General features: G+C 61.7%; 1 pseudogene; it reads right to left on the bottom strand.

Annotated features, from left to right (window-relative positions):
- Positions 1–415: 415 nt before the first annotated feature.
- On the bottom strand, positions 416–13,206 carry LOC127033198 (von Willebrand factor A domain-containing protein 5A-like; annotated as a pseudogene).
- Between the last annotated feature and the right edge of the window lie 1,521 nt (positions 13,207–14,727).

Below are 14,727 nucleotides of genomic sequence, written 5' to 3' on the forward strand. Positions count from 1 at the left end.
ATCCCAGGGGGGCTCAGAGCCCAAAGACAGCAGGGCCAACGCTGCAGTCCAGCAGGGCGTTGGCAGCTTCTAGGCACTCACTCAGCCAGGCCCCTGAAATGAGAAGGGGAGTCAATGGAGAGACACCAGCTCAGGGAACAAGGGGAGGGCCTGGGGGCAAAGGGAAGAGAGCTCACAGCACGTGAGGGACTGGCATGGGGGTTGGGAAGCTGGGAAGTAAAGGTCCTCGGGGGTGGGGCACAGAAACCCCAGAAGGATGCTGGGATTGGGATGGGGAGAGGCTGGGGATGGGGGCTTTCGAGGGCTGGGCTGTGGGGCCCTGGAAGGCAGGAATCTCAGAGATGGGGGCCCTGGGACCCATGGGTCACAGGCTCTCAGGGCCCTGAAAGGGGGCTGGGCTATGGGACATGGGGGCAGGGTCATGGCTGTGGGCCATGGGGACAGAGGGGTGAGGATGGAGGTTCCTGAGGCCCAGGCTCAGGGGCCCCATGAGGCAGGGGCTCTTGGGAGTTGAGACCCTGGACACTGTCCCTGCCCCCCACCTCCCTGGCCTCCTCTCACCTGCTCGGTCCCACACCCAACCCACAGCCTTGGCCTCCAGCAGCTCCCACTCATCACACTGCCTCATGGCCCTGTCGTGCAGCTAGACCACGGCTAGCACCATGGCCAAGATGCTGGGGGTCATGTCCTGAGGGAGGCAGGAGAAAGACAGCCTGAGTCAGTGCCCGGCCTGACCCCTCATCCCTAGGGACCCCCTCCACTCCAGTCATCCCCCTCCCAACTCAGAGGGTTCCTACCACTCCCACTCCAGCACTGTGGACCCCCTACCCAGATGCCCAGTGCCATGCCCGGGGGTAGGGAGACGGCCTGACAAAGGGCCCAGCCTGGGTGCCTCCACCTGGCCCTTGGCCTCCTTGATCCAATGCTCTGACCCCATTAGGGGGTTCCCGGCCCCCCAATCTGGGCCTGTCTCGCCCACTGGGCTCCAGGTTCAGGGGTCATTTAATCTAATCACCCTCAAACTCCCCCCCACCAGCCTGGGTCACTCCCAACCTCATCTGGGAGCAGAGAAGAGGCCCAATACATAGGACCTGCCTCCTCATCTCTCCCTTCCTCTCTCCTTTGCACCCTCCCTGCCCCCGCTCACCTCTATGGGTATCCTCTTCCAGGCATCGGTCTCACTCACCCACAGCATGGCAGCCAACCGGGGGTCCAGGTCCCACGAACTGTCAGCATTTTGCAGAGACACCAGCCTCAGTAAGGCAGACTCCTCTGGTGCCCACTCTGGAAAGAGACCAGATGGGGCTGGTAAAGGGTTGTGGGTTCAGAACAGCAACATGGCCTGTCCAGGCTGGGGGACAGCCAACCTTAACTGTAACCCTCTGTGTGTTCTTAACTCTGTTCCTCCAGGGGTGTCCTTAACCTGCTCCTCTGCACCCTTAACACTACCTCATCCATGGGCACCCTTTACCTGCTCTTCTGCACCCTTAACCCCGCCACAGACATCCTTAACTCTGCCCCTTCTTGTATCCATGAGATGACAATTTACTTTCAGTCGGAGACGGGCACTCAACTCCCTGTGAATGTCCCAGCCCAGCCATTAATTCCACGACCCCAGGGTGTTTTTCAAAAACAATCTGATCCCAGGACCATCCTCCACTACAACCTGTAATACAGACCTACGTCCGGAGGGAGACACAAGCATCTAAAGGGGTAGCGGGCAAGGGGATGTTACAGAGCCTATATGATATTATATCCATGCATGGGCCAGGGTTATGGGGCAGAGCTAAAGTTATCTGGGCTACAGTAACTTTGTATTTCCAGACTCTCCAAATTCAGGTTTTAAGGTGAGCCTTCACTTTAAAAGTTCTGCCTTTCGTGGGTCTCTTCGTTTATAAACCAGAATGTGCCAATAGACTTTTGCCCCTGAACTCGCCTGTACAAACATCCAAGCTTAGGCCCAGTTTCACAAGGGTTTTTTGCCTGGGAATTTCCCTCTGTGTTTATTTCAGAGAAAACTGCTCAGAGACCTTTCTGTTACTAAAAACTCCTGATCCCCCCCCACCCGCCCAGACACACTTAGCTCACCGATACAAACTCACACCCCAAATTCCAGCTTCACAGAGTTTTTTGCCTGGAGGTTTTGTTATTTTTTTATTCATTTTATTTCGAGATACTTTGCTTCAAGACACTTAAAAAAAACCAGCTAAGAATTCCCGCTCCTGTCAGCGACACAAAGGTTTTTCGCCCAGGAATTTCCTTCATTTTCTATTTAGTTTTTAAATACTTGCACAACTCCGTGACCTTCAGGGCACATCTGTCTCTAACCCGATGAAGCGTCACCCTGGCGTTTGCCCACCCGCAGAGTCCTGACTCCCAGCCCATGCCCCCCTCCTCTTTCAAGGTGCCGGGGGCCCCTGACTGTAGGACTGTCTGCCCTTGTGTTGTCCCCCTGCCCCCCCACGAAGCCAGGAGAGGCACTTCCGAGGGAGGAGATGGGCGGTGCTGGACTTCGAGAGCTGCAGGTACTTGTGGCAGTGGTACTCACGTGCCGCATGCAAGTCACAGGACAGGCGCCTGAAGACGCTGCAGAAGTTCGGTTCGCCTAGGCGCGCTCTGCTCGCTGGCTGCTCGTAGATACAGTCTATTGAGAGTTCCCTTATCGAGACGCAGTCTATCATCTCCATATATTCCTTGATGAAATCTAAATTTAGGGAGCAGATGGACAGAGAGAGACACAGACGGACACACAAATAGACACAGAGAAGCCAAGGGAGGGAAGAGAAATCCCCCCTCCTCAGGCACTTAGAGCCAACGCACCGCTGGGACCCTAGGACCCCTTCCCCATACCCCCCATTCCCTTTCCCCCAGCTGGGACCCCCACACACCCAGCCCCATCCTGCTCTCCCTGTAGCTCCATCACAGCCAGGATCTCCCCAGCTCCTGTCCCTTTCCCTCTGGCTGTGACCCCCAGATCCAGTCCGCACAGGCCCATACTTCTCTCCTCATTCTTCAGCCAGGACCTCTCCTCCAGCCCCAGAGGATGCAGGGGTGGGTGCTGCACCCCATGGATGAGGGCAAGATGCTGGGGAGCGAGAGGCCCCCGCTAGGCAGGTCTGCTCACGACAGTGATGCACCTGCAACTGTCTGGGTCGGTCGGTCTGACTGGATCTGTTTCTCTCTCTGCGTCTCTCCAGTACTGTCCCGCTCTGGGTCCGTCTGTCTGATTTTCGGTCTCTGTCCCTGCCTGACTCTGGGTCTCTGCCTGCCTCTCTGTCTCTGTCCGTCTGTCTTGGGGGGAAGCACAGGTCCCACTCTCCCAGCAGAGGAGTGGGGGGCAAGCCCTGTGGGCTACTCCCTGTCTCACCCTGCCAGCACCCTTACTCTCTCCATGCCCTGGGGGTGTGAGGATTGGGGTCACCATCGCCTGGGAACAGAGAGGGGCAGCACAGCCCCATGGGAGTCATGGAGGGCAGGGAGAGGGGCAGAGGGACATTACCCCATAAGCAAAATGCCCCCCATGCTTCTGGGTTCCCCCTGCCCTTACACTGGGATCCTCCCGTGCTGGGATCCCTCCCGGAATTCCCCTCCTTCCTGGTGCCAGGTTCCCCCCATCCCTCCCTCCGGTGCCTTCCTTCTCCCCACCCCCGAGTTCCCCCCACATGCTGGGTCCCCCCTGGCGTCAGGAGCCCCGACTCCTTCGGAGGTTACCTGCCAGTGGGACATCCCATCTCACCAGCGGCCCCTGCACCAGCTGCCCCCTCTCCTTGTCCACCCTCATGTAGGCCGTGAGGGAGCAGATGACCCCCGAGCTCAGACTGGCCTCCACTGCCCGGTGCCGGGCCACCTCTGACCCAGCGCCCACGGTCCCCTCCAGCTCCAGCAGCAGCAACTTGGCTGCCAGCCGGTGAACAGGCAGCCTGTGCCAGGGAGAGAGAGTCACAGGGTCAGCCCTGGATGCCTGGGTTCCAGCCGCTGCGGGGAGGGGAGCAGGATCTAGTGGGATGAAGGGGGGGGAGTGGGTGCCAGGACTCCTGGGTTTTATCCTGGTGCCAGGAAGTGAGTGGGGTCTAGTGGTCACAGAAGGGGGGCTGGGAGCCAGGGGGGCAGGTCCCATCCCATCTCTGTTCCGCTGCGGTGGGGATGTGGGGTGGGGAAGAGGAGGGCAGGACCCAGCTGCCTGGGGTGTGGGGATGGGAGCTGGGGAGCATTGCTGTCACCTGTCTCCATCCTATGGCTGCAAGGGGAACTACAGTATCTCCTTGTAGGTCTGGTCCTGGATGCCATACTGCAGGGTGACGCCCCCCATGGGAGTGCCTTGGGGCTGCAGGCAAAGAAAGGCGGTCAGAGGTGGAATGCGACAGGGGAGAAGATGCCCTGGGACCCCCTAGACCCAGCTTACAGAACAAAGAGGGCAAATACGCCCAATTAACACTAGTTGGGGGGCTGGCCTAGGCAGCCCAATGGCTGCCATTAGGGCCCAGAGTTAACAATCCCCATTGAGCTCAATGGGGCTGGGGTAGCACAGAGACTTCCAACCCAGTGGCCATCATTAGAGGTCAGAGTTATCGATCCCCATTGAGGTCTCATCTACACTACATACTGTGGTAGAACGATGTCGCTCAGGGGCATGAAAAATCCAACCCCTGAGCAACATAGTTAGACCAACCTCAGCCCTCCATGTAAACAGCGCTATGTCAGCAGGAGAGCTTCTCCCGTCGGCTTAGAGTGTCTTCACCAGACGTGCTACAATGGTGCAGCTGTGCCGATGTCAATTTGCAGGGCAGACCTGCCCTGAGATCAATGCAGACAGGCTAGTACAGAGACCTGCAGCCCAATGGCCATCGTTAGGGGTCAGAGTTATCAATTACCATTCAGCTCAATGGGGCTGGGGTAGCATAGGGACCTCCAGCCCTATGGCCATCATTGGGATCAGCGTTATCACCCAGGAGGGGACTGTGGGGCTCCTGGCTCAGTCACTGACCCTGAGTCCTGGGGGTGTCCCAGGGTGGGGGTCTCGCTCTCTCATCTGGGGCTGCTCGCAGAGCTGGGCATAGATGAGGCACTGCTGCCCAGCGAATATCACCTCGGGGCCCCGGTGCAGCAGCTGTGCCTGCATCCCAGGGGGCAGATCCCAGCTCAGCGAGATCCCGGTCACCGCCGGCTGCAGGGCCCGCTTCAGAGACTGCAGCACCTGAAGGACAGACCGGCACACACAGGGTGGGCCAGGATGCCTGGGTCCTATCCCCGGCTCAGGAAGGGAGTGGGGTCTAGTGGGCTAGAGTAGGGGAGCTGGGAGCCAGGACTCGCTGCAGGGAGGGGAGTAGGGGCTGGTGGGTTACAGCAGGGGAGCTGGGAGCCCAGACTCCTGGGTTCTCACCTTGGGCTGCATGCGGTCCGGGCCAGTGATGAACTCGGTACTGCCCCCTGCTGCCCAGGCGATGCCTTTGATCAGAGCTGTGGAAACCCTGTCCCCGATGCCGAAGGAGAAGCACCTGCAGGGGGAATAGAGTTTGGCGGGGGGGGGGGGGAGGTGTGTGTGCAGAGACGGTGGGGTCCATCCCGTGCTGGGAGAGGGAGACAGGACAGTTGGAGAGGGGCCAGTAGGGCTGGGTGGGCTTTGTGGGGGCTCCCCATGCTGGCAGGGCTGGGAGGCAGAGTGAGGTGAAGGGTTGGGCAGATGCTGGGGACTATGGTGGGGGGTTCCACATGATGGCAATGCTAATGGGGGCAGGGCTGGGGGGGAGGCATCCCCATTATCTGTGGGTCCCCCGGTGATGCCACACCTCTGTGATGACATCCTGGGTGTTCTCTACCTCCCCATCCGTAAACACGAACAGCTGTGGGGGAGACACGCTGTCAGAGCCAGGGACCACAGCCCCCTCAGAGACACTCCCTCCCCACTGGGAACAGGAGCAGCTCACCAGAGAGCCTGACCCTCCCAGAGACCCCTGGCCCCATCCCTCCCCTCCCAGAGATCTCTCCTGAGGGACTGACAGATGGGGACTGCTGACCTTCTCGCCTATCTCTGTGACCCCCAACCCCCAGGCATGACCCCAACCCCCACCCATCACCTGTTTGCCCGCCTCTGGAGACAAGAACCCACCGACAGCTGTGGGCACCTTTCAGAAGATTTCTCCTGATCCCATCATGTGTGCCCTTCCTGCCCACCACAAGCTGCAGGGCACTCCCCAGAGCTGGGTGCAGCACAAAGCGCTGCCCCTTCAAGCTCTACACAGAGGTTCCCGCCTCCGCCCGCCCGCCCTCTCCCCGGGTTGCTACCTCCCACGCCCTGCTCACACCCCCAGGGGCGCTGGCACTGCCCCCTCCACCCCATCTGGCCCAGAGTCCCAGTCCCACTCCGAGCAACCCCATGGCCCCTGTCGACTGTCCCCCAGAGCCCCCAGCCCCTCTCCAATCCCCTCTGTCAGGGTCTCCCACTTGGAAGTTAAGGAACAACCTCTGAGGGGAGCGGGATGGCAGGAACAGACAAGGAGGGGCCTGTGATGGCGTATGGCCCACGTGACAGCTGGGAGCAAACACCCCATGGGCAGGGATGGTGCACTGGGGGTGCGGGGCTCAGTTACTGCAGATAATCCTTCTGGGGCAGGGGTCCTTTCTGTCCTGAAAGTCTACGAGTCTGTCCCCCTAAACCCGCATACTTTTCTGAGACCCCCCACATCACCCCACGGCCCCACAATCACTCTCCGAGCCTGCCCCAGGAGGCCCCTCCAGCTGGCCCCAGTGCCCCTGGTACCTGGTGTGGGTGCCTGTCCCGGCAGGGGCTGCGCTAAATGGCTTGTAGTGGCTCCAAGATTTTGATGCCCCCCAGGTTAGCCTGGAGCAGCTGGACGCACTGCAAGGACTCGGCCATGGTCTGCTGGGTATATTCCACGCTCTGCCTGCAGGAGGCATTGATAGGTCTGGGGCTGGGATAGCTGGAGCCAGGGACACCCTGCCCCCAGCCAGCCCTGCCCCCTAACCCAGACACCTCCTGTCCCCAGCCAGCCCTGCCCCCTACCCTCCAGCAAGCCCCTGTCCCCTAACCAGCCCTGCCCCCAACCCACCGAAGCCCCCTGCCCCTAACCCACAGATATACTCTGTCCCCTAACCAGCCCTGCTCCCTAACCCAGCCAGCCTCCTCCCTACCCTGCCCCTCGGACTCACGGGTAGAAGGACTCGAACTCAGACCCAAAGCCATAGATGTGGAAATAACAGCCCAGGGGCAAACTCTTCAACTGCAGGATCAGGGTCTCCTGGGGACAGACAGACGGATGGATGGAGAGTCAGCCCCATGGGCCCAGCCAGCCTCGGCAGCTTCCCCCAGCACGGTCCCACCGACCGCAGCCTCCCTTCTGGCCGTATCTTGGTGCTGTTGATGCGCTGGCGGAAGAGGTCTCTGCTGTCCATGGGGCACGCCATGCTGCCGGAGCGGTCCAGCAGGAGGATGAACTCCCCGGCCTGGCTCTGGGCTGGCACCACCTCGGGCACGCTGGGGAGCAGAGTCACTATCACGGCCGGGTCGCCCATCAGGGAGCCTGCAGTGAGATGAGGGCCAGCCCCCAAATGGAGTGGGCATGGGGTCAAGCCCCCGTGAGCCACCCCATCGCATCCCCAAATGCCCCCAGAGACCCACCTCCACTGCTCTGTCCCTCCCCCTATCTCTTTCATCTTAGATCCCCCCCACCCCAATACCCAGCCCCCCAGTGCCTGCTCTCCCATCCCCAGTTCTCCCTTGTGCCTCCCAAACCTGCAGTGCTCCCCAGTGCCCGCCTGCACCCAGACAGCCCACCCTGCCAACGCCAGCTCCCCCAAGGTCCCACGCTCCTGTTCCCCATCCTCCACACACACCCCATCCCCAGCTCCCCTAAGGGCCCCCGCTCCTGTCTCCTGTCCTCCACACATACCCCATCCCCAGCTCCCCCAAGGACCCCCTGCTTCTGTCCCTCATCCTCCATACACACCCATCCCCAGCTCCCCCAAGGACCCCCCGCTTCTGTCCCCCATCCTCCACACCACTCCCACCCCCAGTTCCCCCATGGCCCCCTACTCCTGTCCCTGTCCTCCACACACACCCCATCCCCAGTTCCCCCAAGGACTCCCATTCCCATCTCTCATCCTCCAGACACACCCCATCCCCAGATCTCCCATGGCCCCCTACTCCCATCTCCCATCCTCCACATACACCCCATCCCCAGATCTCTCATGGCCTCCCACTCCTGTCCCTGTCCTCCACACACTCCCCATCCCCAGCTCCTCCATGACCCCCCTCTCCTGTCCCCCATCCTCCACACACATCCCATCCCCAGATCTCCCATTGCCCCCCACTCCTGTCCCTGTACTCCACACACACCCCATCCCCAGCTCCTCCATGGCCCCCCTCTCCTGTCCCCCATCCTCCACACACACCCCATCCCCAGATCTCCCATTGCCCCCCACTCCTGTCCCTGTACTCCACACACACCCCATCCCCAGCTCCTCCATGGCCCCCCTCTCCTGTCCCCCATCCTCCACACACACCTCATCCCCAGATCTCCCATGACCCCTCTGTCCTGTCCCCCCTCCTCCACACACACACCATCCCCAGATCTCCCATGGCCCCCCACTCCTGTCCCTGTCCTCCACACACTCCCCATCCCCAGGTCCTCCATGACCCCCCTCTCCTGTCCCCCATCCTCCACACACATCCCATCCCCAGATCTCCCATTGCCCCCTACTCCTGTCCCTGTCCTCCACACACACCCCATCCCCAGTTCCCCCAAGGACTCCCATTCCCATCTCTCATCCTCCAGACACACCCCATCCCCAGATCTTCCATGGCCCCCTACTCCCATCTCCCATCCTCCACATACACCCCATCCCCAGATCTCTCATGGCCTCCCACTCCTGTCCCTGTCCTCCACACACTCCCCATCTCCAGCTCCTCCATGGCCCCCCTCTCCTGTCCCCCATCCTCCACACACACCCCATCCCCAGATCTCCCATTGCCCCCCACTCCTGTCCCTGTACTCCACACACACCCCATCCCCAGCTCCTCCATGGCCCCCCTCTCCTGTTCCCCCATCTCCACACACACCTCATCCCCAGATCTCCCATGACAACTCTGTCCTGTCCCCCCTCCTCCACACACACACCATCCCCAGATCTCCCATGGCCCCCCACTCCTGTCCCTGTCCTCCACACACACCCCATCCCCAGCTCTCCCATGGCCCCTCACTCCTGCCCCCCATCCTCACCTGCCCCCGGATTCCCACATCACCCACCCCTATCAGCCCCAGCATCCCCCATTCCCCAATCATCCCCCTGTGCCTCCCCAATCCCATGTCACCACTCGGCACCTACTTCACCCCCCACAGATCTCCCTCTGTGCCCCTGCCTAGAGGTAGTTGGGTACAGGATCCCCTCCCCTACCTCGCTTGGCTCCAGGCAGCCCGGCCTCCAGCACCACGCTAGGTTTGTGTGGCTCTGCGTAATACACCAGCAGCTCCATGTCCCGGTCCTACAGGGGGGCCTGGGCCAGTGACACCTGGGGGACGACAGACACACAGTCACCTCCACATGATTCCTGAGGGATCAGGGTCCTGCTGGCTCTCACACCCAACTTAGCACTCCCTGCATGGAGCCAGGATGAGGGGCTGACCCTAGGAACACTGGCTGGGCACCCCCAGGTTCGGTGGAAAGAAGAGAGGGAAAAACAACCCCACAGGCCAACGCGGGAAGTGGCTTTTCCTGGTGAAAAATTGCAAACATTTGACATTTTGCGGGGGATAAATCTTTCCAATTTTGGGGGAAATTTTCCTGGTCCCCCCACCTCCATTTCCTTCCACTGAGGAACAAGGAGAGGGAAAATCCCAGAAACTAAAGCCTAACAGAGCCCAGAGACTCCCAGGGATTTCCTCCCCAAACTGGCAGATTTCAGCCTGTCCAGATTTTCCCCAGAGAAACTGGGAAATTCCCCAGATCTGTTGGTGTCGTTCAATCCCCCCGCTCCCTCAGTCACCCAGAGAGTCTGGCCCATGCTCCTCATTTCAGGACCCACTCACGTGGGACCTGCCCCCCAGCCTGACCTCAAATCCCCCCCCACCTCCCTCCAGCCCACAGCCTGGTTCCCTGGCACCTACGCCTCAGCCCAGAGCCCTCCCCAGCACCATCCTCCCAGTGGGAATGGCTGGGACCCAGGCATCCAGGTGAGCACTTACCTGGGCAGTGGTTTGGTTCCCGGCTGTATAGCTCAGGGGAGTGAGTGGGCAGTTGGAGAGCACGCGGTTGATGCTGTGGGGCGACTGCAGCGTGGCGCTCAGGCTCAGGGTGTAGGGCAGCTCCTGCTGGGGGACCCGCGGGACCCCCTGGGTGACATCCTCCCCATCCCACACTGCAGAGAGAGGCACAGGTGTGAGAGCCAGGGGCCTGGGAGAGCAGGGGAGTATGAGATACTGGGGGAATATTAGGCTGGGATATCATGAGATTTAGGGATGGCTGGGGTGGGTCACACACCCTGGGGCAGGGATTGCAGGCCTATAGGGCAGGGTACTTACCATAGGGCACACAGTAGTGGTCTATGGGGCATTATGGGCGCTATGTGGGTCTTTCATTGTGGGGTATGTAACAGGGGCTATAGAGGTATCAGGGGGTTATGGGCTGTGGGGTCACTCACCATGGGGTGTGTAGCTGGGGTTCTGGGGGCTATGGGGTACAGCAAGCTATGTGGGATCTATGGGGCCTATGGGTCTGGTCTCAACATGGGGCATGTCAAAGGGGTGCAGCACAGCTGGAAGCAAACAGCTGGGGTATAGGGTGCAGGGGAGTAAGGGGGGATCTGTGGGTCTCACCATGGAGTGCATAGCAGAGGCAGGGGGATCTGTTGGTCTCACCGCGGGGCACGTGGGGAGGGGCTGTGGGTCTCACTGTGACGGGGGTAGGGGATCTGTGGGTCTCACTGGAGTGCGCAGAGCGGAGACAGGGTGGTTGTGGGTCTCACTGTGGGGCACGGAGCGGGGCCACAGGGGGGGCTGTGGGTCTCACTGTGGGGTATGTGGGAGGGGCAGGGAGATCTGTGGGTCTCACCATGGGGCGTGTAGCAGGGATGCAGCACGGTCGGCAGCACGTAGCGGGCAGCCACATCAGGCTCCAGCGGCAGCTCGCAGACATAGCGCAGGGTCAGCACTGCCTCCTCCCCGGGGGGCAGATTCCCCAGGGAGCAGCTGAACACGTCGCCCCCGGCCCCTTCTGCTGCAGCAGGAATGAGCTCTGCCCCCCGGCCAGTGCATCCCCATACAGCTCCTGTGCCTGCCTAGAGAGACAGGGTCACCCCTAGATCCCCCTGCCCCCAACACACCCCTGCCCCCTAGCCAGCACATCCCCATACACCTCCTGCACCTGCCGGGAGAGACAGGGTCACCCCGAGATCCCCTTGCCCCCGATATCCCCCTGTCAGCATGTCCCCGTACACCTCCTGCGCCTGCTGGAGAGACGGGTCACGAGATCCCCCTGTCTCTCGACATCCCCCTGCCCCCAACACACCCCTGCCCCCTAGCCAGCACATCCCCATACACCTCCTGCACCTGACCGGAGAGACTGGGTCACCCCGAGATCCCCTTGCCCCCGATATCCCCCTGTCAGCGTGTCCGCGTACACCTCCTGCGCCTGCTGGAGAGACGGGTCACAACGAGATCCTCCTGTCTCTCGACATCCCCCTGCCCCCCGGCTGGCACTTCCTCGTACACCTCCTGCGCCTGCCAGGAGAGACGGGGTCACCCTGAGATACCCCTGCCCCCAATATCCCCCTGCCCACTGCGTCCCCGTATACCTCTTGTGCCTGCTGGGAGAGACAGGGTCACCCCAAGATCCCCTCAACCCAGCCCCCTCCTTCTCCCCCCGGGACCCCTGTCCCCCAGCACCTGTTTCTTCTCGGTCCTGGAAGGCGTAGACAGCTGCCTGGGCATCCATGGGGAACTTGAACACGGCCTCCATGGGCCCCGGCTCCTCGTTCCTGTAGAGCAGCTCGCAGCCCACGTCAGCCACAAAGCCTCGGATCAACACCGACACCGAGCTACTGCGCAGGGGCACTGGGGGGAGAGGGATGTCAGCCACGGCCCCCCAACAAACCCCCATGGGCACCAGCGCAAAGGGGACATCAGCCACGGCCCACCCACAAACCCCCATGGGCACCGGGGCAAATGGGACATCAGCCACAGCCTCCCCCACAAACCCCCATGGGCACCGCAGGGAAGGGGACATCAGCCACAGCCCCCCCACAGACACCGGGGGGAGGGGCCATGTCATCCATGGGGCCACACTCTCCCTCACGGCACCGCCCCCCACAGCCCTGACTCACCTGGTTCGTTGGGGAGCTGCAGCCTCCTCATCAGCTCCATGTCAGCTCTGGGGTTGAGGATCTGTGTGGGGGAAGGTGGGGGTGAGATAGAAGCTTTCCATGGAAAGTAACAGGTACAGGGTTCCCCAACCCGCCCCCTCCAGTGATGGCTTGGTGACCCCAGCCCAACCCTCCTGCTCAGCCAGGTCCTGTGGCAGGGAGTCCCACAGGCTCACGCGGCCTAGCTCCTGAAATCAGAATCATGGCTCCTCTCGGGCCACCACCTCCCCCGGCCACGGCGCCAGCCCCCAGCGGGGGGGGTGGGCAGGTGAGAACCAGGGTATGGCTGGGAGTTGGGGAATGGATGGAGAAACATAGGGGGACTGTATGGGGACGAATGGATGGATGGACAGACGGATGGAAGGAAGGAGGCATGAGGGGGCAGATGGAATGAAGCAGGGTAGGGGGCTAGTGGGTTAGAATGAGGGGATTGGGAGCCAGGACTCCTGGGTTCTATCTCCAGCCCCCGGGGGGCCCTGGAGCAGTGATGTGGGCTGTGGGGGACCCAAGTCAGTCACTGGGGGGTTGTCAATCCAGCTAGACCCATCTCCCCGCTGTGGCCCTGCAGAGAAGCAAAGGTTTGTGGAGCAGGCTCCAGCTCCCGGCTGTTCCTGGCAGGAACACAACCCTGCTATTTACTCAGCTTTCGCTCTGGGCTGAAGTGGCTGCCATAACCCCCTCCACCCTAACAAGGACGAATTCCAGCCCTCGGCTGCACCTGCTCCCTGCCCCAGAACCGTCCGGTCTGGGCCTTGGATTTGCTCCCTTACGAGGGAGTAAGAGGACAGCAGCCGGTGGATCTCTCCCGCAGCAGAAACCTGGCTCTGAGGCATGCGGGGAGTCTCCGCGGAGGAGCGGGGAGCTCAGGGTGAGATGACGACAAGGAATGCCACAGCTGCTGTGACCGAGGGCGGCTCCAAACCCAGCTCTCCAAGCCACATTTCAGCTCACCACCACTCCAGCCGCCAGGAGAATTCCCAGCTGGAAGGTTGGATGGGAAGACTGGGATCACCTGGACAAACCCGCACACTGGGGAGGGCCCAGAGTGAACTGCGGAGGGATCGAAGGCAGATCTAGAAAAACCTCCCACCCAGCTTCACACATGGACCAGGATGGAGAATCCACCCCAGCCCCCAGGGAGTTGTGCCAGCAGCTAATTCCCCTCCCTGCCAGACAGGTGCACCCCCCTCCTAGAGCAAATTCCTCTACCTGCAACTCCCAGCCAGGAGATAGTGTCAGACCATCGGCTGCCAGGCTGCAGTGCTCAACCAGGAGGTATTTACAGCCGGGGTCAAGACCTCTTCACCTTCTCTGGGCTAAACTCCATAGGCTGGGAAAGGGCTGAGGCCGGGACAGGACTCCAGGGAGGAGCTGGGGCTGGTGGTTTGGCCCTGGCATTTAACTCTGATATCTAATTCCCCGCCCGGAGGAAGGGAGTCGGCGTGAAAGTCCGGACAATTCACAGGGGGGGCTCCTGCTGCAGTCGCTGGGTCTCGGGATGCGCTGGAGCCGGAGGCTGAGTCACAGTGCGGGGTGGCGATGCGATGCCAAGCTCCGACCGGCAATGGGCATCCAGCGGAGCCCAGGAGCCCGAGGGGAGCAGGTCAGGGCCGGCCGGGCGCCACGGGGATGGGCCCCGGGAAATCCACGCCGGGAGAAGTAGGGAAAGGGAGGGGGGCGGATCCGGGGTGGGGGCGGAGCAGGAAGGTTTAGGGGTCACCTCCCTCCGAACACCCCCGCACCCACCCCGGCACGCAGGGCCCCCGCAGCCAGGGAGGGGAGACTGCAGGGGCGAAGCCCTGAGCCGGGGGATGAGCCCAGACCAGGGGGTGGGGGGCCCTGGACACGGGGGGGGCTGTAGGGCCAGGCACCCCCGGGGAGGGGCTCAGGGGGCCCGATCCGCACCCCCGGTGCCTTCTCTCTCGGTCTCTGAGCAGCGAAGCCGGGTCAGGCTGGAAGGGAAAGTGTCCGTGCGAGCCCCGCCCGGGAGCGTCTGCAAATGCCTCTTCCCGCACCCAGGGAGCCTGTGCCAACTCCCCATCCCCAGCTGCTAGAATCCAGGGACGGGCTGCGCAGTTCGCCCCACCCGCTGGGAGCCAAGGACTGTCTGCAAACTCTTCACTCCACACATCCTGCCGTGTCCCCCCATTGAACTGGGGCTGGCGTGTGTGTGTCTCCAAACTGCCCCTTGCTCCTTCCTGCCCCTTTATGGTGCAAAAGGGGGGGGAGGATTGTTGATGCAAATGTTTCAACTCCAAGATACCCCATTCCCATCTACACTCTCCATCCAGGGGGCAGTGGTGGGAGAGGGGGGAGAACCCATCAGTTGACCATCACACCTGCCTCTCAGTAGG

This window comes from Gopherus flavomarginatus, chromosome 12 (assembly GCF_025201925.1).
Source record: "Gopherus flavomarginatus isolate rGopFla2 chromosome 12, rGopFla2.mat.asm, whole genome shotgun sequence".
NCBI lineage: Eukaryota > Metazoa > Chordata > Testudines > Testudinidae > Gopherus > Gopherus flavomarginatus.